This window comes from Ambystoma mexicanum (assembly GCF_040938575.1).
Source record: "Ambystoma mexicanum isolate Mex_15411 chromosome 12 unlocalized genomic scaffold, UKY_AmexF1_1 Mex_chr12_unloc.1, whole genome shotgun sequence".
NCBI classification, from domain to species: domain Eukaryota; kingdom Metazoa; phylum Chordata; class Amphibia; order Caudata; family Ambystomatidae; genus Ambystoma; species Ambystoma mexicanum.
In genome coordinates this window covers 5,623,239-5,649,337 of record NW_027182322.1, presented here as the reverse complement: position 1 = coordinate 5,649,337, position 26,099 = coordinate 5,623,239, and the positions used below count along the sequence as shown (strand labels likewise).

Below are 26,099 nucleotides of genomic sequence, written 5' to 3'. Positions count from 1 at the left end.
AGTGTTATAATGTTTCATGTACTGCAAATGTCACCACATAATGCGCTCTTAATTAGATTTGGTTGAAATACATTACAGTCACCCGATGAAAAAGTGTGCAAAGAGCATTAAAGAAACAAAAGGTTCATAACAGTAACAGGACATATCGAATTGTTTCAGTCCTCCACAGAGATTGCCAATGTATTAATGGAAATTGTAAAATATCTGCCCAACTGCGGTGACATTGCCTCACCGCAATGCCGTGACTCGGATTCGAACCGAGGTTGCTGCGGCCACAACGCAGAGTACTAACCACTATAAGATCACGGCGAACTACTTGGGCTGCTACAATGTGACGTTCCACCTCTATCATAAGCTGTACTCCATCTGTGATGTCATGACTCATGTTTGAATTAAAGGTTGGTTGTGATGTTATCCATGAGAATAAGTGGACACCTGATCCCCAGTCACTTATTTAAGATCTCAATAATCAAGTCAGAATCCAAATGAAAGTCATCAAAGTGGAGCCAATTAGAAATAATATAGTTACACAAACCTGGCAATGGTGCGGCAGCCAGGGCCGATAATGGCCCGCCAGCCTGAGAGCAGGAAAGTGTGAGAGCAGTGATGGTCTTGTGAGAGTTTACAGCTGTTATTGACCCTGTCCCCTTTCATTGCAGAGTTTTCTCCCTATAAGAAGTGCAGAGGCTCCCTCCGGGGTGCTAATAGTACATTTATTTTTTTGCGCAGGAGAAGTGCTCTTCACCAATTGCACGTGCCAAATCACCCGTAGGCCACCACCATAAAATTCAGGCATTCATGTTCATGCGTCCTCCATGTTATGTCCTTATAAAGGGATGCATGTTCATGATGACTCCATGTCACACCTGCATACAAGGATGCATGTTCATGCCGCCTCATTCTCTTGGCTTCATACAGGGATTTTATCTCCTCCCTGTCTCACCCTCATGCAGGGATGCATGACCAATGCTCCTTCCCTTCTCGCCCGCATACATGGATGCACGTTCATGTCTCCTCGTTCTCTCGGCTTCATACGGGGATTTTATCTCCTCCCTGTTTCACCCTCAGGAAGGGATGCATGACCAATGCTCCTTCCCGTCTCGCCCGCATACATGGATGCACGTTCACGCCTCCTCCTTTTCTCGGCTTCATACGGGGATCATATCTCCTCCCTGTCTCACCCCCATGCAGGGATGCATGACCAATGCTCCTTCCTGTCTCGCCCGCATACATGGATGCACGTTCACGCCTCCTCCTTCTCTCGGCTTCATACGGGGATCATATCTCCTCCCTGTCTCACCCTCATGCAGGGATGCATGACCAATGCTCCTTCCCTTCTCGCCTGCATACATGGATGCACGTTCACGCCTCCTCCTTCTCTCGGCTTCATACGGGGATCATATCTCCTCCCTGTCTCACCCTCATGCAGGGATGCATGACCAATGCTCCTTCCTGTCTCGCCCGCATACATGGATGCACGTTCACGCCTCCTCCTTCTCTCGGCTTCATACGGGGATCATATCTCCTCCCTGTCTCACCCTCATGCAGGGATGCATGACCAATGCTCCTTCCCTTCTCGCCTGCATACATGGATGCACGTTCACGCCTCCTCCTTCTCTCGGCTTCATTCGGGGATCATATCTCCTCAATGTCTCACCCTCACTTCTAACATGTGTAACTTCTTGTTCTCTTTGACGTCTGGGGCATGGGTGGCTACTGCACAGCTCTAGATGTCGCCCCCCTGCAAGGTGCTATGGAAAGCACTTTTCCACATTGGACGTGCTATATTAACCCCCTCTTCCCAAATACAATAAAAATAAAGAAATATATGTGCTTCCATAATGTCTACCTTCTAATGTTTCATATGTGTAAGCACATTGTCCTCCTCCTGACCACATTCTAAAACTATGTGCAAATTGTTCCTTCCATAAACTGTCACTTCCTTGGCCCTTTATTTATAATGAGTGTTATACTCTCTCTCTTTCCGCCACAGTATAAAAAAGCCTAGCACACCTCATGATTGGACTAAGAAATTCCTGTCATTTAGTTGGAAATGATTTTCCCATTATCCCCAAAAACTCCTCACTGTGTCTAAGAACGTTTTTTTTCACAGGACAATACAGATCAGATTGACTTGAAAGGTCCTTTCACGCGACTACAGAATGCCTCTCATTCCACTAAAAGATACACCAGTGCCTACAATAGCCTAGGACTAGACTATGAGTCCCAATGTAGAAAGACCACAAGTCCACAGATATGCCTGTTTATTTAAACATCTGTATTATCATCAGCGTGTGACTGTAAAGGCGGGACCTCGCGCTCTCTGTAACGCGCTCCATTGGCAACATCAGTTAAATGTCTTTGGTTCAATCCCTCGCGGATGTTGTTTTTATTCCCATTTGTAACTGGGAAATACTGTCGCTGCAATACATATGTCTTAATCAAGCTAGTGGTTATTGACGTAAATGGCAGTGTTATAATGTTTCATGTACTGCAAATGGCACCACATAATGCGCTCTTAATTAGATTTGGTTGAAATACATTACAGTCACCCGATGAAAAAGTGTGCAAAGAGCATTAAAGAAACAAAAGGTTCATAACAGTAACAGGACATATCGAATTGTTTCAGTCCTCCACAGAGATTGCCAATGTATTAATGGAAATTCTAAAATATCTGCCCAACTGCCGTGACATTGCCTCACCGCAATGCCGTGACTCGGATTCGAACCAAGGTTGCTGCGGCCACAACGCAGAGTACTAACCACTATACGATCACGGCGAGCTACTTGGGCTGCTACAATGTGACGTTCCACCTCTATCATAAGCTGTACTCCATCTGTGATGTCATGACTCATGTTTGAATTAAAGGTTGGTTGTGATGTTATCCATGAGAATAAGTGGACACCTGATCCCCAGTCACTTATTTAAGATCTCAATAATCAAGTCAGAATCCAAATGAAAGTCATCAAAGTGGAGCCAATTAGAAATAATATAGTTACACAAACCTGGCAATGGTGCGGCAGCCAGGGCCGATAATGGCCCGCCAGCCTGAGAGCAGGAAAGTGTGAGAGCAGTGATGGTCTTGTGAGAGTTTACAGCTGTTATTGACCCTGTCCCCTTCCATTTCAGAGTTTTCTCCCTATAAGAAGTGCAGAGGCTCCCTCCGGGGTGCTAATAGTACATTTATTTTTTTGCGCAGGAGAAGTGCTCTTCACCAATTGCACGTGCCAAATCACCCGAAGGCCACCACCATAAAATTCAGGCATTCATGTTCATGCGTCCTCCATGTTATGTCCTTATAAAGGGATGCATGTTCATGATGACTCCATGTCACACCTGCATACAAGGATGCATGTTCAAGCCGCCTCGTTCTCTTGGCTTCATACAGGGATTTTATCTCCTCCCTGTCTCACCCTCATGCAGGGATGCATGACCAATGCTCCTTCCCTTCTCGCCCGCATACATGGATGCACGTTCATGTCTCCTCGTTCTCTCGGCTTCATACAGGGATTTTATCTCCTCCCTGTCTCACCCTCAGGAAGGGATGCATGACCAATGCTCCTTCCCGTCTCGCCCGCATACATGGATGCACGTTCACGCCTCCTCCTTCTCTCAGCTTCATACGGGGATCATATCTCCTCCCTGTCTCACCCTCATGCAGGGATGCATGACCAATGCTCCTTCCTGTCTCGCCCGCATACATGGATGCACGTTCACGCCTCCTCCTTCTCTCGGCTTCATACGGGGATCATATCTCCTCCCTGTCTCACCCTCATGCAGGGATGTATGACCAATGCTCCTTCCCTTCTCGCCTGCATACATGGATGCACGTTCACGCCTCCTCCTTCTCTCGGCTTCATACGGGGATCATATCTCCTCCCTGTCTCACCCTCATGCAGGGATGCATGACCAATGCTCCTTCCTGTCTCGCCCGCATACATGGATGCACGTTCACGCGTCCTCCTTCTCTCGGCTTCATACGGGGATCATATCTCCTCCCTGTCTCACCCTCATGCAGGGATGCATGACCAATGCTCCTTCCCTTCTCGCCTGCATACATGGATGCACGTTCACGCCTCCTCCTTCTCTCGGCTTCATACGGGGATCATATCTCCTCAATGTCTCACCCTCACTTCCAACATGTGTAACTTCTTGTTCTCTTTGACGTCTGGGGAATGGGTGGCTACTGCACAGCTCTAGATGTCGCCCACCTGCAAGGTGCTATGGAAATCACTTTTCCACATTGGACGTGCTATATTAACCCCCTCTCCCCAAATACAATAAAAATAAAGAAATATATGTGCTTCCATAATGTCTACCTTCTAATGTTTCATATGTGTAAGCACATTGTCCTCCTCCTGACCACATTCTAAAACTATGTGCAAATTGTTCCTTCCATAAACTGTCACTTCCTTGGCCCTTTACTTATAATGACTGTTATACTCTCTCTCTTTCCGCCACAGTATAAAAAAGCCTAGCACACCTCATGATTGGACTAAGAAATTCCTGTCATTTAGTTGGAAATGATTTTCCCATTATCCCCAAAAACTCCTCACTGTGTCTAAGAACGCTTTTTTTCACAGGACAATACAGATCAGATTGACTTGAAAGGTCCTTTCACGCGACTACAGAATGCCTCTCATTCCACTAAAAGATACGCCAGTGCCTACAATAGCCTAGGACTAGACTATGACTCCCAATGTAGAAAGACCACAAGTCCACAGATATGCCTGTTTATTTAAACATCTGTATTATCATCAGCGTGTGACTGTAAAGGCGGGACCTCGCGCTCTCTGTAACGCGCTCCATTGGCAACATCAGTTAAATGTCGTAGGTTCAATCCCTCGCGGATGTTGTTTTTATTCCCATTTGTAACTGGGAAATACTGTCGCTGCAATACATATGTCTTAATCAAGCTAGTGGTTATTGACGTAAATGGCAGTGTTATAATGTTTCATGTACTGCAAATGTCACCACATAATGCGCTCTTAATTAGATTTGGTTGAAATACATTACAGTCACCCGATGAAAAAGTGTGCAAAGAGCATTAAAGAAACAAAAGGTTCATAACAGTAACAGGACATATCGAATTGTTTCAGTCCTCCACAGAGATTGCCAATGTATTAATGGAAATTCTAAAATATCTGCCCAACTGCCGTGACATTGCCTCACCGCAATGCCGTGACTCGGATTCGAACCGAGGTTGCTGCGGCCACAACGCAGAGTACTAACCACTATACGATCACGGCGAGCTACTTGGGCTACTACAATGTGAAGTTCCACCTCTATCATAAGCTGTAATCCATCTGTGATGTCATGGCTCATGTTTGAATTAAAGGTTGGTTGTGATGTTATCCATGAGAATAAGTGGACACCTGATCCCCAGTCACTTATTTAAGATCTCAATAATCAAGTCAGAATCCAAATGAAAGTCATCAAAGTGGAGCCAATTAGAAATAATATAGTTACACAAACCTGGCAATGGTGCGGCAGCCAGGGCCGATAATGGCCCGCCAGCCTGAGAGCAGGAAAGTGTGAGAGCAGTGATGGTCTTGTGAGAGTTTACAGCTGTTATTGACCCTGTCCCCTTTCATTGCAGAGTTTTCTCCCTATAAGAAGTGCAGAGGCTCCCTCCGGGGTGCTAATAGTACTTTTATTTTTTTGCGCAGGAGAAGTGCTCTTCACCAATTGCACGTGCCAAATCACCCGAAGGCCACCACCATAAAATTCAGGCATTCATGTTCATGCGTCCTCCATGTTTTGTCCTTATAAAGGGATGCATGTTCATGATGACTCCATGTCACACCTGCATACAAGGATGCATGTTCATGCCGCCTCGTTCTCTTGGCTTCATACAGGGATTTTATCTCCTCCCTGTCTCACCCTCATGCAGGGATGCATGACCAATGCTCCTTCCCTTCTCGCCCGCATACATGGATGCACGTTCATGTCTCCTCGTTCTCTCGGCTTCATACGGGGATTTTATCTCCTCCCTGTCTCACCCTCAGGAAGGGATGCATGACCAATGCTCCTTCCCGTCTCGCCCGCATACATGGATGCACGTTCATGCCTCCTCCTTCTCTCGGCTTCATACGGGGATCATATCTCCTCCCTGTCTCACCCTCATGCAGGGATGCATGACCAATGCTCCTTCCCGTCTCGCCCGCATACATGGATGCACGTTCACGCCTCCTCCTTCTCTCGGCTTCATACGGGGATCATATCTCCTCCCTGTCTCACCCTCATGCAGGGATGCATGACCAATGCTCCTTCCCTTCTCGCCTGCATACATGGATGCACGTTCACGCCTCCTCCTTCTCTCGGCTTCATACGGGGATCATATCTCCTCCCTGTCTCACCCTCATGCAGGGATGCATGACCAATGCTCCTTCCTGTCTCGCCCGCATACATGGATGCATGTTCACGCGTCCTCCTTCTCTCGGCTTCATACGGGGATCATATCTCCTCCCTGTCTCACCCTCATGCAGGGATGCATGACCAATGCTCCTTCCCTTCTCGCCTGCATACATGGATGCACGTTCACGCCTCCTCCTTCTCTCGGCTTCATACGGGGATCATATCTCCTCAATGTCTCACCCTCACTTCCAACATGTGTAACTTCTTGTTCTCTTTGACGTCTGGGGCATGGGTGGCTACTGTACAACTCTAGATGTCGCCCACTTGCAAGGTGCTATGAAAAGCACTTTTCCACATTGGACGTGCTATATTAACCCCCTCTCCCCAAATACAATAAAAATAAAGAAATATATGTGCTTCCATAATGTCTACCTTCTAATGTTTCATATGTGTAAGCACATTGTCCTCCTCCTGACCACATTCTAAAACTATGTGCAAAATGTTCCTTCCATAAACTGTCACTTCCTTGGCCCTTTATTTATAATGACTGTTATACTCTCTCTCTTTCCGCCACAGTATAAAAAAGCCTAGCACACCTCATGATTGGACTAAGAAATTCCTGTCATTTAGTTGGAAATGATTTTCCCATTATCCCCAAAAACGCCTCACTGTGTCTAAGAACGCTTTTTTTCACAGGACAATACAGATCAGATTGACTTGAAAGGTCCTTTCAGGCGACTACAGAATGCCTCTCATTCCACTAAAAGATACGCCAGTGCCTACAATAGCCTAGGACTAGACTATGAGTCCCAATGTAGAAAGACCACAAGTCCACAGACATGCCTGTTTATTTAAACATCTGTATTATCATCAGCGTGTGACTGTAAAGGCGGGACCTCGCGCTCTCTGTAACGCGCTCCATTGGCAACATCAGTTATATGTCGTTGGTTCAATCCCTCGCGGATGTTGTTTTTATTCCCATTTGTAACTGGGAAATACTGTCGCTGCAATACATATGTCTTAATCAAGCTAGTGGTTATTGACGTAATTGGCAGTGTTATAATGTTTCATGTACTGCAAATGTCACCACATAATGCGCTCTTAATTAGATTTGGTTGAAATACATTACAGTCACCCGATGAAAAAGTGTGCAAAGAGCATTAAAGAAACAAAAGGTTCATAACAGTAACAGGACATATCAAATTGTTTCAGTCCTCCACAGAGATTGCCAATGTATTAATGGAAATTCTAAAATATCTGCCCAACTGCCGTGACATTGCCTCACCGCAATGCCGTGACTCGGATTCGAACCGAGGTTGCTGCCGCCACAACGCAGAGTACTATCACGGTGAGCTACTTGGGCTGCTACAATGTGACGTTCCACCTCTATCATAAGCTGTACTCCATCTGTGATGTCATGACTCATGTTTGAATTAAAGGTTGGTTGTGATGTTATAAATGAGAATAAGTGGACACCTGATCCCCAGTCACTTATTTAAGATCTCAATAATCAAGTCAGAATCCAAATGAAAGTCATCAAAGTGGAGCCAATTAGAAATAATATAGTTACACAAACCTGGCAATTGTGCGGCAGCCCGGGCCGATAATGGCCCGCCAGCCTGAGAGCAGGAAAGTGTGAGAGCAGTGATGGTCTTGTGAGAGTTTACAGCTGTTATTGACCCTGTCCCCTTCCATTGCAGAGTTTTCTCCCTATAAGAAGTGCAGAGGCTCCCTCCGGGGTGCTAATAGTAAATTTATTTTTTTGCGCAGGAGAAGTGCTCTTCACCAATTGCACGTGCCAAATCACCCGAAGGCCACCACCATAAAATTCAGGCATTCATGTTCATGCGTCCTCCATGTTATGTCCTTATAAAGGGATGCATGTTCATGATGACTCCATGTCACACCTGCATACAAGGATGCATGTTCATGCCGCCTCATTCTCTTGGCTTCATACAGGGATTTTATCTCCTCCCTGTCTCACCCTCATGCAGGGATGCATGACCAATGCTCCTTCCCTTCTCGCCCGCATACATGGATGCACGTTCATGTCTCCTCGTTCTCTCGGCTTCATACAGGGATTTTATCTCCTCCCTGTCTCACCCTCAGGAAGGGATGCATGATCAATGCTCCTTCCCGTCTCGCCCGCATACATGGATGCACGTTCACGCCTCCTCCTTCTCTCGGCTTCATACGGGGATCATATCTCCTCCCTGTCTCACCCTCATGCAGGGATGCATGACCAATGCTCCTTCCCTTCTCGCCTGCATACATGGATGCACGTTCACGCCTCCTCCTTCTCTCGGCTTCATACGGGGATCATATCTCCTCCCTGTCTCACCCTCATGCAGGGATGCATGACCAATGCTCCTTCCCTTCTCGCCTGCATACATGGATGCACGTTCACGCCTCCTCCTTTTCTCGGCTTCATACGGGGATCATATCTCCTCAATGTCTCACCCTCACTTCCAACATGTGTAACTTCTTGTTCTCTTTGACGTCTGGGGCATGGGTGGCTACTGCACAGCTCTAGATGTCGCCCACCTGCAAGGTGCTATGGAAAGCACTTTTCCACATTGGACGTGCTATATTAACCCCCTCTCCCCAAATACAATAAAAATAAAGAAATATATGTGCTTCCATAATGTCTACCTTCTAATGTTTCATATGTGTAAGCACATTGTCCTCCTCCTGACCACATTCTAAAACTATGTGCAAATTGTTCCTTCCATAAACTGTCACTTCCTTGGCCCTTTATTTATAATGACTGTTATACTCTCTCTCTTTCCGCCACAGTATAAAAAAGCCTAGCACACCTCATGATTGGACTAAGAAATTCCTGTCATTTAGTTGGAAATGATTTTCCCATTATCCCCAAAAACTCCTCACTGTGTCTAAGAACGCTTTTTTTCACAGGACAATACAGATCAGATTGACTTGAAAGGTCCTTTCACGCGACTACAGAATGCCTCTCATTCCACTAAAAGATACGCCAGTGCCTACAATAGCCTAGGACTAGACTATGAGTCCCAATGTAGAAAGACCACAAGTCCACAGATATGCCTGTTTATTTAAACATCTGTATTATCATCAGCGTGTGACTGTAAAGGCGGGACCTCGCGCTCTCTGTAACGCGCTCCATTGGCAACATCAGTTAAATGTCGTTGGTTCAATCCCTCGCGGATGTTGTTTTTATTCCCATTTGTAACTGGGAAATACTGTCGCTGCAATACATATGTCTTAATCAAGCTAGTGGTTATTGACGTAAATGGCAGTGTTATAATGTTTCATGTACTGCAAATGTCACCACATAATGCGCTCTTAATTAGATTTGGTTGAAATACATTACAGTCACCCGATGAAAAAGTGTGCAAAGAGCATTAAAGAAACAAAAGGTTCATAACAGTAACAGGACATATCGAATTGTTTCAGTCCTCCACAGAGATTGCCAATGTATTAATGGAAATTCTAAAATATCTGCCCAACTGCCGTGACATTGCCTCACCGCAATGCCGTGACTCGGATTCGAACCGAGGTTGCTGCGGCCACAACGCAGAGTACTAACCACTATAAGATCACGGCGAGCTACTTTGGCTGCTACAATGTGTCGTTCCACCTCTATCATAAGCTGTACTCCATCTGTGATGTCATGACTCATGTTTGAATTAAAGGTTGGTTGTGATGTTATCCAGGAGAATAAGTGGACACCTGATCCCCAGTCACTTATTTAAGATCTCAATAATCAAGTCAGAATCCAAATGAAAGTCATCAAAGTGGAGCCAATTAGAAATAATATAGTTACACAAACCTGGCAATCGTGCGGCAGCCAGGGCCGATAATGGCCCGCCAGCCTGAGAGCAGGAAAGTGTGAGAGCAGTGATGGTCTTGTGAGAGTTTACAGCTGTTATTGACCCTGTCCCCTTCCATTGCAGAGTTTTCTCCCTATAAGAAGTGCAGAGGCTCCCTCCGGGGTGCTAATAGTAAATTTATTTTTTTGCGCAGGAGAAGTGCTCTTCACCAATTGCACGTGCCAAATCACCCGAAGGCCACCACCATAAAATTCAGGCATTCATGTTCATGCGTCCTCCATGTTATGTCCTTATAAAGGGATGCATGTTCATGATGACTCCATGTCACACCTGCATACAAGGATGCATGTTCATGCCGCCTCATTCTCTTGGCTTCATACAGGGATTTTATCTCCTCCCTGTCTCACCCTCATGCAGGGATGCATGACCAATGCTCCTTCCCTTCTCGCCCGCATACATGGATGCACGTTCATGTCTCCTCGTTCTCTCGGCTTCATACAGGGATTTTATCTCCTCCCTGTCTCACCCTCATGCAGGGATGCATGACCAATGCTCCTTCCCTTCTCGCCTGCATACATGGATGCACGTTCACGCCTCCTCCTTCTCTCGGCTTCATGCGGGGATCATATCTCCTCCCTGTCTCACCCTCATGCAGGGATGCATGACCAATGCTCCTTCCCTTCTCGCCTGCATACATGGATGCACGTTCACGCCTCCTCCTTTTCTCGGCTTCATACGGGGATCATATCTCCTCAATGTCTCACCCTCACTTCCAACATGTGTAACTTCTTGTTCTCTTTGACGTCTGGGGCATGGGTGGCTACTGCACAGCTCTAGATGTCGCCCACCTGCAAGGTGCTATGGAAAGCACTTTTCCACATTGGACGTGCTATATTAACCCCCTCTCCCCAAATACAATAAAAATAAAGAAATATATGTGCTTCCATAATGTCTACCTTCTAATGTTTCATATGTGTAAGCACATTGTCCTCCTCCTGACCACATTCTAAAACTATGTGCAAATTGTTCCTTCCATAAACTGTCACTTCCTTGGCCCTTTATTTATAATGACTGTTATACTCTCTCTCTTTCCGCCACAGTATAAAAAAGCCTAGCACACCTCATGATTGGACTAAGAAATTCCTGTCATTTAGTTGGAAATGATTTTCCCATTATCCCCAAAAACTCCTCACTGTGTCTAAGAACGCTTTTTTTCACAGGACAATACAGATCAGATTGACTTGAAAGGTCCTTTCACGCGACTACAGAATGCCTCTCATTCCACTAAAAGATACGCCAGTGCCTACAATAGCCTAGGACTAGACTACGAGTCCCAATGTAGAAAGACCACAAGTCCACAGATATGCCTGTTTATTTAAACATCTGTATTATCATCAGCGTGTGACTGTAAAGGCAGGACCTCGCGCTCTCTGTAACGCGCTCCATTGGCAACATCAGTTAAATGTCGTTGGTTCAATCCCTCGCGGATGTTGTTTTTATTCCCATTTGTAACTGGGAAATACTGTCGCTGCAATACATATGTCTTAATCAAGCTAGTGGTTATTGACGTAAATGGCAGTGTTATAATGTTTCATGTACTGCAAATGTCACCACATAATGCGCTCTTAATTAGATTTGGTTGAAATACATTACAGTCACCCGATGAAAAAGTGTGCAAAGAGCATTAAAGAAACAAAAGGTTCATAACAGTAACAGGACATATCGAATTGTTTCAGTCCTCCACAGAGATTGCCAATGTATTAATGGAAATTCTAAAATGTCTGCCCAACTGCCGTGACATTGCCTCACCGCAATGCCGTGACTCGGATTCGAACCGAGGTTGCTGCGGCCACAACGCAGAGTACTAACCACTATACGATCACGGCGAGCTACTTGGGCTGCTACAATGTGTCGTTCCACCTCTATCATAAGCTGTACTCCATCTGTGATGTCATGACTCATGTTTGAATTAAAGGTTGGTTGTGATGTTATCCATGAGAATAAGTGGACACCTGATCCCCAGTCACTTATTTAAGATCTCAATAATCAAGTCAGAATCCAAATGAAAGTCATCAAAGTGGAGCCAATTAGAAATAATATAGTTACACAAACCTGGCAATGGTGCGGCAGCCAGGGCCGATAATGGCCCGCCAGCCTGAGAGCAGGAAAGTGTGAGAGCAGTGATGGTCTTGTGAGAGTTTACAGCTGTTATTGACCCTGTCCCCTTCCATTGCAGAGTTTTCTCCCTATAAGAAGTGCAGAGGCTCCCTCCGGGGTGCTAATAGTAAATTTATTTTTTTGCGCAGGAGAAGTGCTCTTCACCAATTGCACGTGCCAAATCACCCGAAGGCCACCACCATAAAATTCAGGCATTCATGTTCATGCGTCCTCCATGTTATGTCCTTATAAAGGGATGCATGTTCATGATGACTCCATGTCACACCTGCATACAAGGATGCATGTTCATGCCGCCTCATTCTCTTGGCTTCATACAGGGATTTTATCTCCTCCCTGTCTCACCCTCATGCAGGGATGCATGACCAATGCTCCTTCCCTTCTCTCCCGCATACATGGATGCACGTTCATGTCTCCTCGTTCTCTCGGCTTCATACAGGGATTTTATCTCCTCCCTGTCTCACCCTCAGGAAGGGATGCATGATCAATGCTCCTTCCCGTCTCGCCCGCATACATGGATGCACGTTCACGCCTCCTCCTTCTCTCGGCTTCATACGGGGATCATATCTCCTCCCTGTCTCACCCTCATGCAGGGATGCATGACCAAGGCTCCTTCCCTTCTCGCCTGCATACATGGATGCACGTTCACGCCTCCTCCTTCTCTCGGCTTCATACGGGGATCATATCTCCTCCCTGTCTCACCCTCATGCAGGGATGCATGACCAATGCTCCTTCCCTTCTCGCCTGCATACATGGATGCACGTTCACGCCTCCTCCTTTTCTCGGCTTCATACGGGGATCATATCTCCTCAATGTCTCACCCTCACTTCCAACATGTGTAACTTCTTGTTCTCTTTGACGTCTGGGGCATGGGTGGCCACAGCACAGCTCTAGATGTCGCCCACCTGCAAGGTGCTATGGAAAGCACTTTTCCACATTGGACGTGCTATATTAACCCCCTCTCCCCAAATACAATAAAAATAAAGAAATATATGTGCTTCCATAATGTCTACCTTCTAATGTTTCATATGTGTAAGCACATTGTCCTCCTCCTGACCACATTCTAAAACTATGTGCAAATTGTTCCTTCCATAAACTGTCACTTCCTTGGCCCTTTATTTATAATGACTGTTGTACTCTCTCTCTTTCCGCCACAGTATAAAAAAGCCTAGCACACCTCATGATTGGACTAAGAAATTCCTGTCATTTAGTTGGAAATGATTTTCCCATTATCCCCAAAAACTCCTCACTGTGTCTAAGAACGCTTTTTTTCACAGGACAATACAGATCAGATTGACTTGAAAGGTCCTTTCACGCGACTACAGAATGCCTCTCATTCCACTAAAAGATACGCCAGTGCCTACAATAGCCTAGGACTAGACTATGAGTCCCAATGTAGAAAGACCACAAGTCCACAGATATGCCTGTTTATTTAAACATCTGTATTATCATCAGCGTGTGACTGTAAAGGCGGGACCTCGCGCTCTCTGTAACGCGCTCCATTGGCAACATCAGTTAAATGTCGTTGGTTCAATCCCTCGCGGATGTTGTTTTTATTCCCATTTGTAACTGGGAAATACTGTCGCTGCAATACATATGTCTTAATCAAGCTAGTGGTTATTGACGTAAATGGCAGTGTTATAATGTTTCATGTACTGCAAATGTCACCACATAATGCACTCTTAATTAGATTTGGTTGAAATACATTACAGTCACCCGATGAAAAAGTGTGCAAAGAGCATTAAAGAAACAAAAGGTTCATAACAGTAACAGGACATATCGAATTGTTTCAGTCCTCCACAGAGATTGCCAATGTATTAATGGAAATTCTAAAATATCTGCCCAACTGCCGTGACATTGCCTCACCGCAATGCCGTGACTCGGATTCGAACCGAGGTTGCTGCGGCCACAACGCAGAGTACTAACCACTATACGATCACGGCGAGCTACTTGGGCTGCTACAATGTGTCGTTCCACCTCTATCATAAGCTGTACTCCATCTGTGATGTCATGACTCATGTTTGAATTAAAGGTTGGTTGTGATGTTATCCAGGAGAATAAGTGGACACCTGATCCCCAGTCACTTATTTAAGATCTCAATAATCAAGTCAGAATCCAAATGAAAGTCATCAAAGTGGAGCCAATTAGAAATAATATAGTTACACAAACTTGGCAATCGTGCGGCAGCCCGGGCCGATAATGGCCCGCCAGCCTGAGAGCAGGAAAGTGTGAGAGCAGTGATGGTCTTGTGAGAGTTTACAGCTGTTATTGACCCTGTCCCCTTCCATTGCAGAGTTTTCTCCCTATAAGAAGTGCAGAGGCTCCCTCCGGGGTGCTAATAGTAAATTTATTTTTTTGCGCAGGAGAAGTGCTCTTCACCAATTGCACGTGCCAAATCACCCGAAGGCCACCACCATAAAATTCAGGCATTCATGTTCAGGCGTCCTCCATGTTATGTCCTTATAAAGGGATGCATGTTCATGATGACTCCATGTCACACCTGCATACAAGGATGCATGTTCATGCCGCCTCATTCTCTTGGCTTCATACAGGGATTTTATCTCCTCCCTGTCTCACCCTCATGCAGGGATGCATGACCAATGCTCCTTCCCTTCTCGCCCGCATACATGGATGCACGTTCATGTCTCCTCGTTCTCTCGGCTTCATACAGGGATTTTATCTCCTCCCTGTCTCACCCTCAGGAAGGGATGCATGATCAATGCTCCTTCCCGTCTCGCCCGCATACATGGATGCACGTTCACGCCTCCTCCTTCTCTCGGCTTCATACGGGGATCATATCTCCTCCCTGTCTCACCCTCATGCAGGGATGCATGACCAATGCTCCTTCCCTTCTCGCCTGCATACATGGATGCACGTTCACGCCTCCTCCTTCTCTCGGCTTCATACGGGGATCATATCTCCTCCCTGTCTCACCCTCATGCAGGGATGCATGACCAATGCTCCTTCCCTTCTCGCCTGCATACATGGATGCACGTTCACGCCTCCTCCTTTTCTCGGCTTCATACGGGGATCATATCTCCTCAATGTCTCACCCTCACTTCCAACATGTGTAACTTCTTGTTCTCTTTGACGTCTGGGGCATGGGTGGCTACTGCACAGCTCTAGATGTCGCCCACCTGCAAGGTGCTATGGAAAGCACTTTTCCACATTGGACGTGCTATATTAACCCCCTCTCCCCAAATACAATAAAAATAAAGAAATATATGTGCTTCCATAATGTCTACCTTCTAATGTTTCATATGTGTAAGCACATTGTCCTCCTCCTGACCACATTCTAAAACTATGTGCAAATTGTTCCTTCCATAAACTGTCACTTCCTTGGCCCTTTATTTATAATGACTGTTATACTCTCTCTCTTTCCGCCACAGTATAAAAAAGCCTAGCACACCTCATGATTGGACTAAGAAATTCCTGTCATTTAGTTGGAAATGATTTTCCCATTATCCCCAAAAACTCCTCACTGTGTCTAAGAACGCTTTTTTTCACAGGACAATACAGATCAGATTGACTTGAAAGGTCCTTTCACGCGACTACAGAATGCCTCTCATTCCACTAAAAGATACGCCAGTGCCTACAATAGCCTAGGACTAGACTATGAGTCCCAATGTAGAAAGACCACAAGTCCACAGATATGCCTGTTTATTTAAACATCTGTATTATCATCAGCGTGTGACTGTAAAGGCGGGACCTCGCGCTCTCTGTAACGCGCTCCATTGGCAACATCAGTTAAATGTCGTTGGTTCAATCCCTCGCGGATGTTGTTTTTATTCCCATTTGTAACTGGGAAATACTGTCGCTGCAATACATATGTCTTAATCAAGCTAGTGGTTATTGACGTAAATGGCAGTGTTATAATGTTTCATGTACTGCAAATGTCACCACATAATGCGCTCTTAATTAGATTTGGTTGAAATACATTACAGTCACCCGATGAAAAAGTGTGCAAAGAGCATTAAAGAAACAAAAGGTTCATAACAGTAACAGGACATATCGAATTGTTTCAGTCCTCCACAGAGATTGCCAATGTATTAATGGAAATTCTAAAATATCTGCCCAACTGCCGTGACATTGCCTCACCGCAATGCCGTGACTCGGATTCGAACCGAGGTTGCTGCGGCCACAACGCAGAGTACTAACCACTATAAGATCACGGCGAGCTACTTGGGCTGCTACAATGTGTCGTTCCACCTCTATCATAAGCTGTACTCCATCTGTGATGTCATGACTCATGTTTGAATTAAAGGTTGGTTGTGATGTTATCCAGGAGAATAAGTGGACACCTGATCCCCAGTCACTTATTTAAGATCTCAATAATCAAGTCAGAATCCAAATGAAAGTCATCAAAGTGGAGCCAATTAGAAATAATATAGTTACACAAACCTGGCAATCGTGCGGCAGCCAGGGCCGATAATGGCCCGCCAGCCTGAGAGCAGGAAAGTGTGAGAGCAGTGATGGTCTTGTGAGAGTTTACAGCTGTTATTGACCCTGTCCCCTTCCATTGCAGAGTTTTCTCCCTATAAGAAGTGCAGAGGCTCCCTCCGGGGTGCTAATAGTAAATTTATTTTTTTGCGCAGGAGAAGTGCTCTTCACCAATTGCACGTGCCAAATCACCCGAAGGCCACCACCATAAAATTCAGGCATTCATGTTCATGCGTCCTCCATGTTATGTCCTTATAAAGGGATGCATGTTCATGATGACTCCATGTCACACCTGCATACAAGGATGCATGTTCATGCCGCCTCATTCTCTTGGCTTCATACAGGGATTTTATCTCCTCCCTGTCTCACCCTCATGCAGGGATGCATGACCAATGCTCCTTCCCTTCTCGCCCGCATACATGGATGCACGTTCATGTCTCCTCGTTCTCTCGGCTTCATACAGGGATTTTATCTCCTCCCTGTCTCACCCCCATGCAGGGATGCATGACCAATGCTCCTTCCCTTCTCGCCTGCATACATGGATGCACGTTCACGCCTCCTCCTTCTCTCGGCTTCATGCGGGGATCATATCTCCTCCCTGTCTCACCCTCATGCAGGGATGCATGACCAATGCTCCTTCCCTTCTCGCCTGCATACATGGATGCACGTTCACGCCTCCTCCTTTTCTCGGCTTCATACGGGGATCATATCTCCTCAATGTCTCACCCTCACTTCCAACATGTGTAACTTCTTGTTCTCTTTGACGTCTGGGGCATGGGTGGCTACTGCACAGCTCTAGATGTCGCCCACCTGCAAGGTGCTATGGAAAGCACTTTTCCACATTGGACGTGCTATATTAACCCCCTCTCCCCAAATACAATAAAAATAAAGAAATATATGTGCTTCCATAATGTCTACCTTCTAATGTTTCATATGTGTAAGCACATTGTCCTCCTCCTGACCACATTCTAAAACTATGTGCAAATTGTTCCTTCCATAAACTGTCACTTCCTTGGCCCTTTATTTATAATGACTGTTATACTCTCTCTCTTTCCGCCACAGTATAAAAAAGCCTAGCACACCTCATGATTGGACTAAGAAATTCCTGTCATTTAGTTGGAAATGATTTTCCCATTATCCCCAAAAACTCCTCACTGTGTCTAAGAACGCTTTTTTTCACAGGACAATACAGATCAGATTGACTTGAAAGGTCCTTTCACGCGACTACAGAATGCCTCTCATTCCACTAAAAGATACGCCAGTGCCTACAATAGCCTAGGACTAGACTACGAGTCCCAATGTAGAAAGACCACAAGTCCACAGATATGCCTGTTTATTTAAACATCTGTATTATCATCAGCGTGTGACTGTAAAGGCGGGACCTCGCGCTCTCTGTAACGCGCTCCATTGGCAACATCAGTTAAATGTCGTTGGTTCAATCCCTCGCGGATGTTGTTTTTATTCCCATTTGTAACTGGGAAATACTGTCGCTGCAATACATATGTCTTAATCAAGCTAGTGGTTATTGACGTAAATGGCAGTGTTATAATGTTTCATGTACTGCAAATGTCACCACATAATGCGCTCTTAATTAGATTTGGTTGAAATACATTACAGTCACCCGATGAAAAAGTGTGCAAAGAGCATTAAAGAAACAAAAGGTTCATAACAGTAACAGGACATATCGAATTGTTTCAGTCCTCCACAGAGATTGCCAATATATTAATGGAAATTCTAAAATGTCTGCCCAACTGCCGTGACATTGCCTCACCGCAATGCCGTGACTCGGATTCGAACCGAGGTTGCTGCGGCCACAACGCAGAGTACTAACCACTATACGATCACGGCAAGCTACTTGGGCTGCTACAATGTGTCGTTCCACCTCTATCATAAGCTGTACTCCATCTGTGATGTCATGACTCATGTTTGAATTAAAGGTTGGTTGTGATGTTATCCATGAGAATAAGTGGACACCTGATCCCCAGTCACTTATTTAAGATCTCAATAATCAAGTCAGAATCCAAATGAAAGTCATCAAAGTGGAGCCAATTAGAAATAATATAGTTACACAAACCTGGCAATGGTGCGGCAGCCAGGGCCGATAATGGCCCGCCAGCCTGAGAGCAGGAAAGTGTGAGAGCAGTGATGGTCTTGTGAGAGTTTACAGCTGTTATTGACCCTGTCCCCTTCCATTGCAGAGTTTTCTCCCTATAAGAAGTGCAGAGGCTCCCTCTGGGGTGCTAATAGTACATTTATTTTTTTGCGCAGGAGAAGTGCTCTTCACCAATTGCACGTGCCAAATCACCCGAAGGCCACCACCATAAAATTCAGGCATTTATGTTCATGCGTCCTCCATGTTATGTCCTTATAAAGGGATGCATGTTCATGATGACTCCATGTCACACCTGCATACAAGGATGCATGTTCATGCCGCCTCGTTCTCTTGGCTTCATACAGGGATTTTATCTCCTCCCTGTCTCACCCTCATGCAGGGATGTATGACCAATGCTCCTTCCCTTCTCGCCCGCATACATGGATGCACGTTCATGTCTCCTCGTTCTCTCGGCTTCATACAGGGATTTTATCTCCTCCCTGTCTCACCCTCAGGAAGGGATGCATGATCAATGCTCCTTCCCGTCTCGCCCGCATACATGGATGCACGTTCACGCCTCCTCCCCTCCTCCTTCTCTCGGCTTCATACGGGGATCATATCTCCTCCCTGTCTCACCCTCATGCAGGGATGCATGACCAATGCTCCTTCCCTTCTCGCCTGCATACATGGATGCACGTTCACGCCTCCTCCTTCTCTCGGCTTCATACGGGGATCATATCTCCTCCCTGTCTCACCCTCATGCAGGGATGCATGACCAATGCTCCTTCCTGTCTCGCCCGCATACATGGATGCACGTTCACGCCTCCTCCTTCTCTCGGCTTCATACGGGGATCATATCTCCTCCCTGTCTCACCGTCATGCAGGGATGCATGACCAATGCTCCTTCCCTTCTCGCCTGCATACATGGATGCACGTTCACGCCTCCTCCTTCTCTCGGCTTCATACGGGGATCATATCTCCTCAATGTCTCACCCTCACTTCCAACATGTGTAACTTCTTGTTCTCTTTGACGTCTGGAGCATGGGTGGCTACTGCACAGCTCTAGATGTCGCCCACCTGCAAGGTGCTATGAAAAGCACTTTTCCACATTGGACGTGCTATATTAACCCCCTCTCCCCAAATACAATAAAAATAAAGAAATATATGTGCTTCCATAATGTCTACCTTCTAATGTTTCATATGTGTAAGCACATTGTCCTCCTCCTGACCACATTCTAAAACTATGTGCAAATTGTTCCTTCCATAAACTGTCACTTCCTTGGCCCTTTATTTATAATGACTGTTATACTCTCTCTCTTTCCGCCACAGTACAAAAAAGCCTAGCACACCTCATGATTGGACTAAGAAATTCCTGTCATTTAGTTGGAAATTATTTTCCCATTATCCCCAAAAACTCCTCACTGTGTCTAAGAACGCTTTTTTTCACAGGACAATACAGATCAGATTGACTTGAAAGGTCCTTTCACGCGACTACAGAATGCCTCTCATTCCACTAAAAGATACGCCAGTGCCTACAATAGCCTAGGACTAGACTATGAGTCCCAATGTAGAAAGACCACAAGTCCACAGATATGCCTGTTTATTTAAACATCTGTATTATCATCAGCATGTGACTGTAAAGGCGGGACCTTGCGCTCTCTGTAACGCGCTCCATTGGCAACATCAGTTAAATGTCGTTGGTTCAATCCCTCGCGGATGTTGTTTTTATTCCCATTTGTAACTGGGAAATACTGTCGCAGCAATACATATGTCTTAATCAAGCTAGTGGTTATTGACGTAAATGGCAGTGTTATAATGTTTCATGTACTGCAAATGTCACCACATAATGCGCTCTTAATTAGATTTGGTTGAAATACATTACAGTCACCCGATGAAAAAGTGTGCAAAGAGCATTAAAGAAACAAAAGGTTCATAACAGTAACAGGACATATCGAATTGTTTCAGTCCTCCACAGAGATTGCCAATGTATTAATGGAAATTGTAAAATATCTGCCCAACTGCGGTGACATTGCCTCACCGCAATGCCGTGACTCGGATTCGAACCGAGGTTGCTGCGGCCACAACGCAGAGTACTAACCACTATACGATCACGGCGAACTACTTGGGCTGCTACAATGTGACGTTCCACCTCTATCATAAGCTGTACTCCATCTGTGATGTCATGACTCATGTTTGAATTAAAGGTTGGTTGTGATGTTATCCATGAGAATAAGTGGACACCTGATCCCCAGTCACTTATTTAAGATCTCAATAATCAAGTCAGAATCCAAATGAAAGTCATCAAAGTGGAGCCAATTAGAAATAATATAGTTACACAAACCTGGCAATCGTGCGGCAGCCAGGGCCGATAATGGCCTGCCAGCCTGAGAGCAGGAAAGTGTGAGAGCAGTGATGGTCTTGTGAGAGTTTACAGCTGTTATTGACCCTGTCCCCTTCCATTGCAGAGTTTTCTCCCTATAAGAAGTGCAGAGGCTCCCTCCGGGGTGCTAATAGTACATTTATTTTTTTGCGCAGGAGAAGTGCTCTTCACCAATTGCACGTGCCAAATCACCCGAAGGCCACCACCATAAAATTCAGGCATTCATGTTCATGCGTCCTCCATGTTATGTCCTTATAAAGGGATGCATGTTCATGATGACTCCATGTCGCACCTGCATACAAGGATGCATGTTCATGCCGCCTCGTTCTCTTGGCTTTATACAGGGATTTTATCTCCTCCCCTGTCTCACCCTCATGCAGGGATGCATGACCAATGCTCCTTCCCTTCTCGCCCGCATACATGGATGCACGTTCATGTCTCCTCGTTCTCTCGGCTTCATACGGGGATTTTATCTCCTCCCTGTCTCACCCTCAGGAAGGGATGCATGACCAATGCTCCTTCCCGTCTCGCCCGCATACATGGATGCACGTTCACGCCTCCTCCTTCTCTCGGCTTCATACGGGGATCATATCTCCTCCCTGTCTCACCCTCATGCAGGGATGCATGACCAAGGCTCCTTCCTGTCTCGCCGCGCATACATGGATGCACGTTCACGCCTCCTCCTTCTCTCGGCTTCATACGGGGATCATATCTCCTCCCTGTCTCACCCTCATGCAGGGATGCATGACCAATGCTCCTTCCCTTCTCGCCTGCATACATGGATGCACGTTCACGCCTCCTCCTTCTCTCGGCTTCATACGGGGATCATATCTCCTCCCTGTCTCACCGTCATGCAGGGATGCATGACCAATGCTCCTTCCCTTCTCGCCTGCATACATGGATGCACGTTCACGCCTCCTCCTTCTCTCGGCTTCATACGGGGATCATATCTCCTCAATGTCTCACCCTCACTTCCAACATGTGTAACTTCTTGTTCTCTTTGACGTCTGGAGCATGGGTGGCTACTGCACAGCTCTAGATGTCGCCCACCTGCAAGGTGCTATGAAAAGCACTTTTCCACATTGGACGTGCTATATTAACCCCCTCTCCCCAAATACAATAAAAATAAAGAAATATATGTGCTTCCATAATGTCTACCTTCTAATTTTTCATATGTGTAAGCACATTGTCCTCCTCCTGACCACATTCTAAAACTATGTGCAAATTGTTCCTTCCATAAACTGTCACTTCCTTGGCCCTTTATTTATAATGACTGTTATACTCTCTCTCTTTCCGCCACAGTACAAAAAAGCCTAGCACACCTCATGATTGGACTAAGAAATTCCTGTCATTTAGTTGGAAATTATTTTCCCATTATCCCCAAAAACTCCTCACTGTGTCTAAGAACGCTTTTTTTCACAGGACAATACAGATCAGATTGACTTGAAAGGTCCTTTCACGCGACTACAGAATGCCTCTCATTCCACTAAAAGATACGCCAGTGCCTACAATAGCCTAGGACTAGACTATGAGTCCCAATGTAGAAAGACCACAAGTCCACAGATATGCCTGTTTATTTAAACATCTGTATTATCATCAGCATGTGACTGTAAAGGCGGGACCTTGCGCTCTCTGTAACGCGCTCCATTGGCAACATCAGTTAAATGTCGTTGGTTCAATCCCTCGCGGATGTTGTTTTTATTCCCATTTGTAACTGGGAAATACTGTCGCAGCAATACATATGTCTTAATCAAGCTAGTGGTTATTGACGTAAATGGCAGTGTTATAATGTTTCATGTACTGCAAATGTCACCACATAATGCGCTCTTAATTAGATTTGGTTGAAATACATTACAGTCACCCGATGAAAAAGTGTGCAAAGAGCATTAAAGAAACAAAAGGTTCATAACAGTAACAGGACATATCGAATTGTTTCAGTCCTCCACAGAGATTGCCAATGTATTAATGGAAATTGTAAAATATCTGCCCAACTGCGGTGACATTGCCTCACCGCAATGCCGTGACTCGGATTCGAACCGAGGTTGCTGCGGCCACAACGCAGAGTACTAACCACTATACGATCACGGCGAACTACTTGGGCTGCTACAATGTGACGTTCCACCTCTATCATAAGCTGTACTCCATCTGTGATGTCATGACTCATGTTTGAATTAAAGGTTGGTTGTGATGTTATCCATGAGAATAAGTGGACACCTGATCCCCAGTCACTTATTTAAGATCTCAATAATCAAGTCAGAATCCAAATGAAAGTCATCAAAGTGGAGCCAATTAGAAATAATATAGTTACACAAACCTGGCAATCGTGCGGCAGCCAGGGCCGATAATGGCCCGCCAGCCTGAGAGCAGGAAAGTGTGAGAGCAGTGATGGTCTTGTGAGAGTTTACAGCTGTTATTGACCCTGTCCCCTTCCATTGCAGAGTTTTCTCCCTATAAGAAGTGCAGAGGCTCCCTCCGGGGTGCTAATAGTACATTTATTTTTTTGCGCAGGAGAAGTGCTCTTCACCAATTGCACGTGCCAAATCACCCGAAGGCCACCACCATAAAATTCAGGCATTCATGTTCATGCGTCCTCCATGTTATGTCCTTATAAAGGGATGCATGTTCATGATGACTCCATGTCGCACCTGCATACAAGGATGCATGTTCATGCCGCCTCGTTCTCTTGGCTTCATACAGGGATTTTATCTCCTCCCCTGTCTCACCCTCATGCAGGGATGCATGACCAATGCTCCTTCCCTTCTCGCCCGCATACATGGATGCACGTTCATGTCTCCTCGTTCTCTCGGCTTCATACGGGGATTTTATCTCCTCCCTGTCTCACCCTCAGGAAGGGATGCATGACCAATGCTCCTTCCCGTCTCGCCCGCATACATGGATGCACGTTCACGCCTCCTCCTTCTCTCGGCTTCATACGGGGATCATATCTCCTCCCTGTCTCACCCTCATGCAGGGATGCATGACCAAGGCTCCTTCCTGTCTCGCCCGCATACATGGATGCACGTTCACGCCTCCTCCTTCTCTCGGCTTCATACGGGGATCATATCTCCTCCCTGTCTCACCCTCATGCAGGGATGCATGACCAATGCTCCTTCCCTTCTCGCCTGCATACATGGATGCACGTTCACGCCTCCTCCTTCTCTCGGCTTCATACGGGGATCATATCTCCTCCCTGTCTCACCGTCATGCAGGGATGCATGACCAATGCTCCTTCCCTTCTCGCCTGCATACATGGATGCACGTTCACGCCTCCTCCTTCTCTCGGCTTCATACGGGGATCATATCTCCTCAATGTCTCACCCTCACTTCCAACATGTGTAACTTCTTGTTCTCTTTGACGTCTGGAGCATGGGTGGCTACCGCACAGCTCTAGATGTCGCCCACCTGCAAGGTGCTATGAAAAGCACTTTTCCACATTGGACGTGCTATATTAACCCCCTCTCCCCAAATACAATAAAAATAAAGAAATATATGTGCTTCCATAATGTCTACCTTCTAATGTTTCATATGTGTAAGCACATTGTCCTCCTCCTGACCACATTCTAAAACTATGTGCAAATTGTTCCTTCCATAAACTGTCACTTCCTTGGCCCTTTATTTATAATGACTGTTATACTCTCTCTCTTTCCGCCACAGTACAAAAAAGCCTAGCACACCTCATGATTGGACTAAGAAATTCCTGTCATTTAGTTGGAAATTATTTTCCCATTATCCCCAAAAACTCCTCACTGTGTCTAAGAACGCTTTTTTTCACAGGACAATACAGATCAGATTGACTTGAAAGGTCCTTTCACGCGACTACAGAATGCCTCTCATTCCACTAAAAGATACGCCAGTGCCTACAATAGCCTAGGACTAGACTATGAGTCCCAATGTAGAAAGACCACAAGTCCACAGATATGCCTGTTTATTTAAACATCTGTATTATCATCAGCATGTGACTGTAAAGGCGGGACATTGCGCTCTCTGTAACGCGCTCCATTGGCAACATCAGTTAAATGTCGTTGGTTCAATCCCTCGCGGATGTTGTTTTTATTCCCATTTGTAACTGGGAAATACTGTCGCAGCAATACATATGTCTTAATCAAGCTAGTGGTTATTGACGTAAATGGCAGTGTTATAATGTTTCATGTACTGCAAATGTCACCACATAATGCGCTCTTAATTAGATTTGGTTGAAATACATTACAGTCACCCGATGAAAAAGTGTGCAAAGAGCATTAAAGAAACAAAAGGTTCATAACAGTAACAGGACATATCGAATTGTTTCAGTCCTCCACAGAGATTGCCAATGTATTAATGGAAATTCTAAAATATCTGCCCAACTGCCGTGACATTGCCTCACCGCAATGCCGTGACTCGGATTCGAACCGAGGTTGCTGCGGCCACAACGCAGAGTACTAACCACTATACGATCACGGCGAACTACTTGGGCTGCTACAATGTGACGTTCCACCTCTATCATAAGCTGTACTCCATCTGTGATGTCATGACTCATGTTTGAATTAAAGGTTGGTTGTGATGTTATCCATGAGAATAAGTGGACACCTGATCCCCAGTCACTTATTTAAGATCTCAATAATCAAGTCAGAATCCAAATGAAAGTCATCAAAGTGGAGCCAATTAGAAATAATATAGTTACACAAACCTGGCAATCGTGCGGCAGCCAGGGCCGATAATGGCCCGCCAGCCTGAGAGCAGGAAAGTGTGAGAGCAGTGATGGTCTTGTGAGAGTTTACAGCTGTTATTGACCCTGTCCCCTTCCATTGCAGAGTTTTCTCCCTATAAGAAGTGCAGAGGCTCCCTCCGGGGTGCTAATAGTACATTT

The 26,099-nt window shown here is 45.7% G+C and overlaps 8 non-coding genes across 8 annotated transcripts; all 8 read right to left on the bottom strand.

The window, feature by feature from the left end:
• Positions 1-2,707: 2,707 nt before the first annotated feature.
• TRNAH-GUG (transfer RNA histidin (anticodon GUG)) lies at positions 2,708-2,779 on the bottom strand. The gene has a single exon. It is a non-coding gene; the product is annotated as a tRNA-His (tRNA).
• Positions 2,780-5,177: 2,398 nt separating this feature from the next.
• Positions 5,178-5,249, bottom strand: TRNAH-GUG (transfer RNA histidin (anticodon GUG)). Its single transcript has one exon. It is a non-coding gene; the product is annotated as a tRNA-His (tRNA).
• A 6,731-nt stretch (positions 5,250-11,980) lies between these two features.
• On the bottom strand, positions 11,981-12,052 carry TRNAH-GUG (transfer RNA histidin (anticodon GUG)). Its single transcript has one exon. It is a non-coding gene; the product is annotated as a tRNA-His (tRNA).
• Positions 12,053-14,212: 2,160 nt separating this feature from the next.
• TRNAH-GUG (transfer RNA histidin (anticodon GUG)) lies at positions 14,213-14,284 on the bottom strand. Its single transcript has one exon. It is a non-coding gene; the product is annotated as a tRNA-His (tRNA).
• Positions 14,285-18,557: 4,273 nt separating this feature from the next.
• On the bottom strand, positions 18,558-18,629 carry TRNAH-GUG (transfer RNA histidin (anticodon GUG)). The gene has a single exon. It is a non-coding gene; the product is annotated as a tRNA-His (tRNA).
• Positions 18,630-20,916: 2,287 nt separating this feature from the next.
• Positions 20,917-20,988, bottom strand: TRNAH-GUG (transfer RNA histidin (anticodon GUG)). Its single transcript has one exon. It is a non-coding gene; the product is annotated as a tRNA-His (tRNA).
• Positions 20,989-23,269: 2,281 nt separating this feature from the next.
• TRNAH-GUG (transfer RNA histidin (anticodon GUG)) lies at positions 23,270-23,341 on the bottom strand. The gene has a single exon. It is a non-coding gene; the product is annotated as a tRNA-His (tRNA).
• A 2,280-nt stretch (positions 23,342-25,621) lies between these two features.
• TRNAH-GUG (transfer RNA histidin (anticodon GUG)) lies at positions 25,622-25,693 on the bottom strand. Its single transcript has one exon. It is a non-coding gene; the product is annotated as a tRNA-His (tRNA).
• Positions 25,694-26,099: the final 406 nt, after the last annotated feature.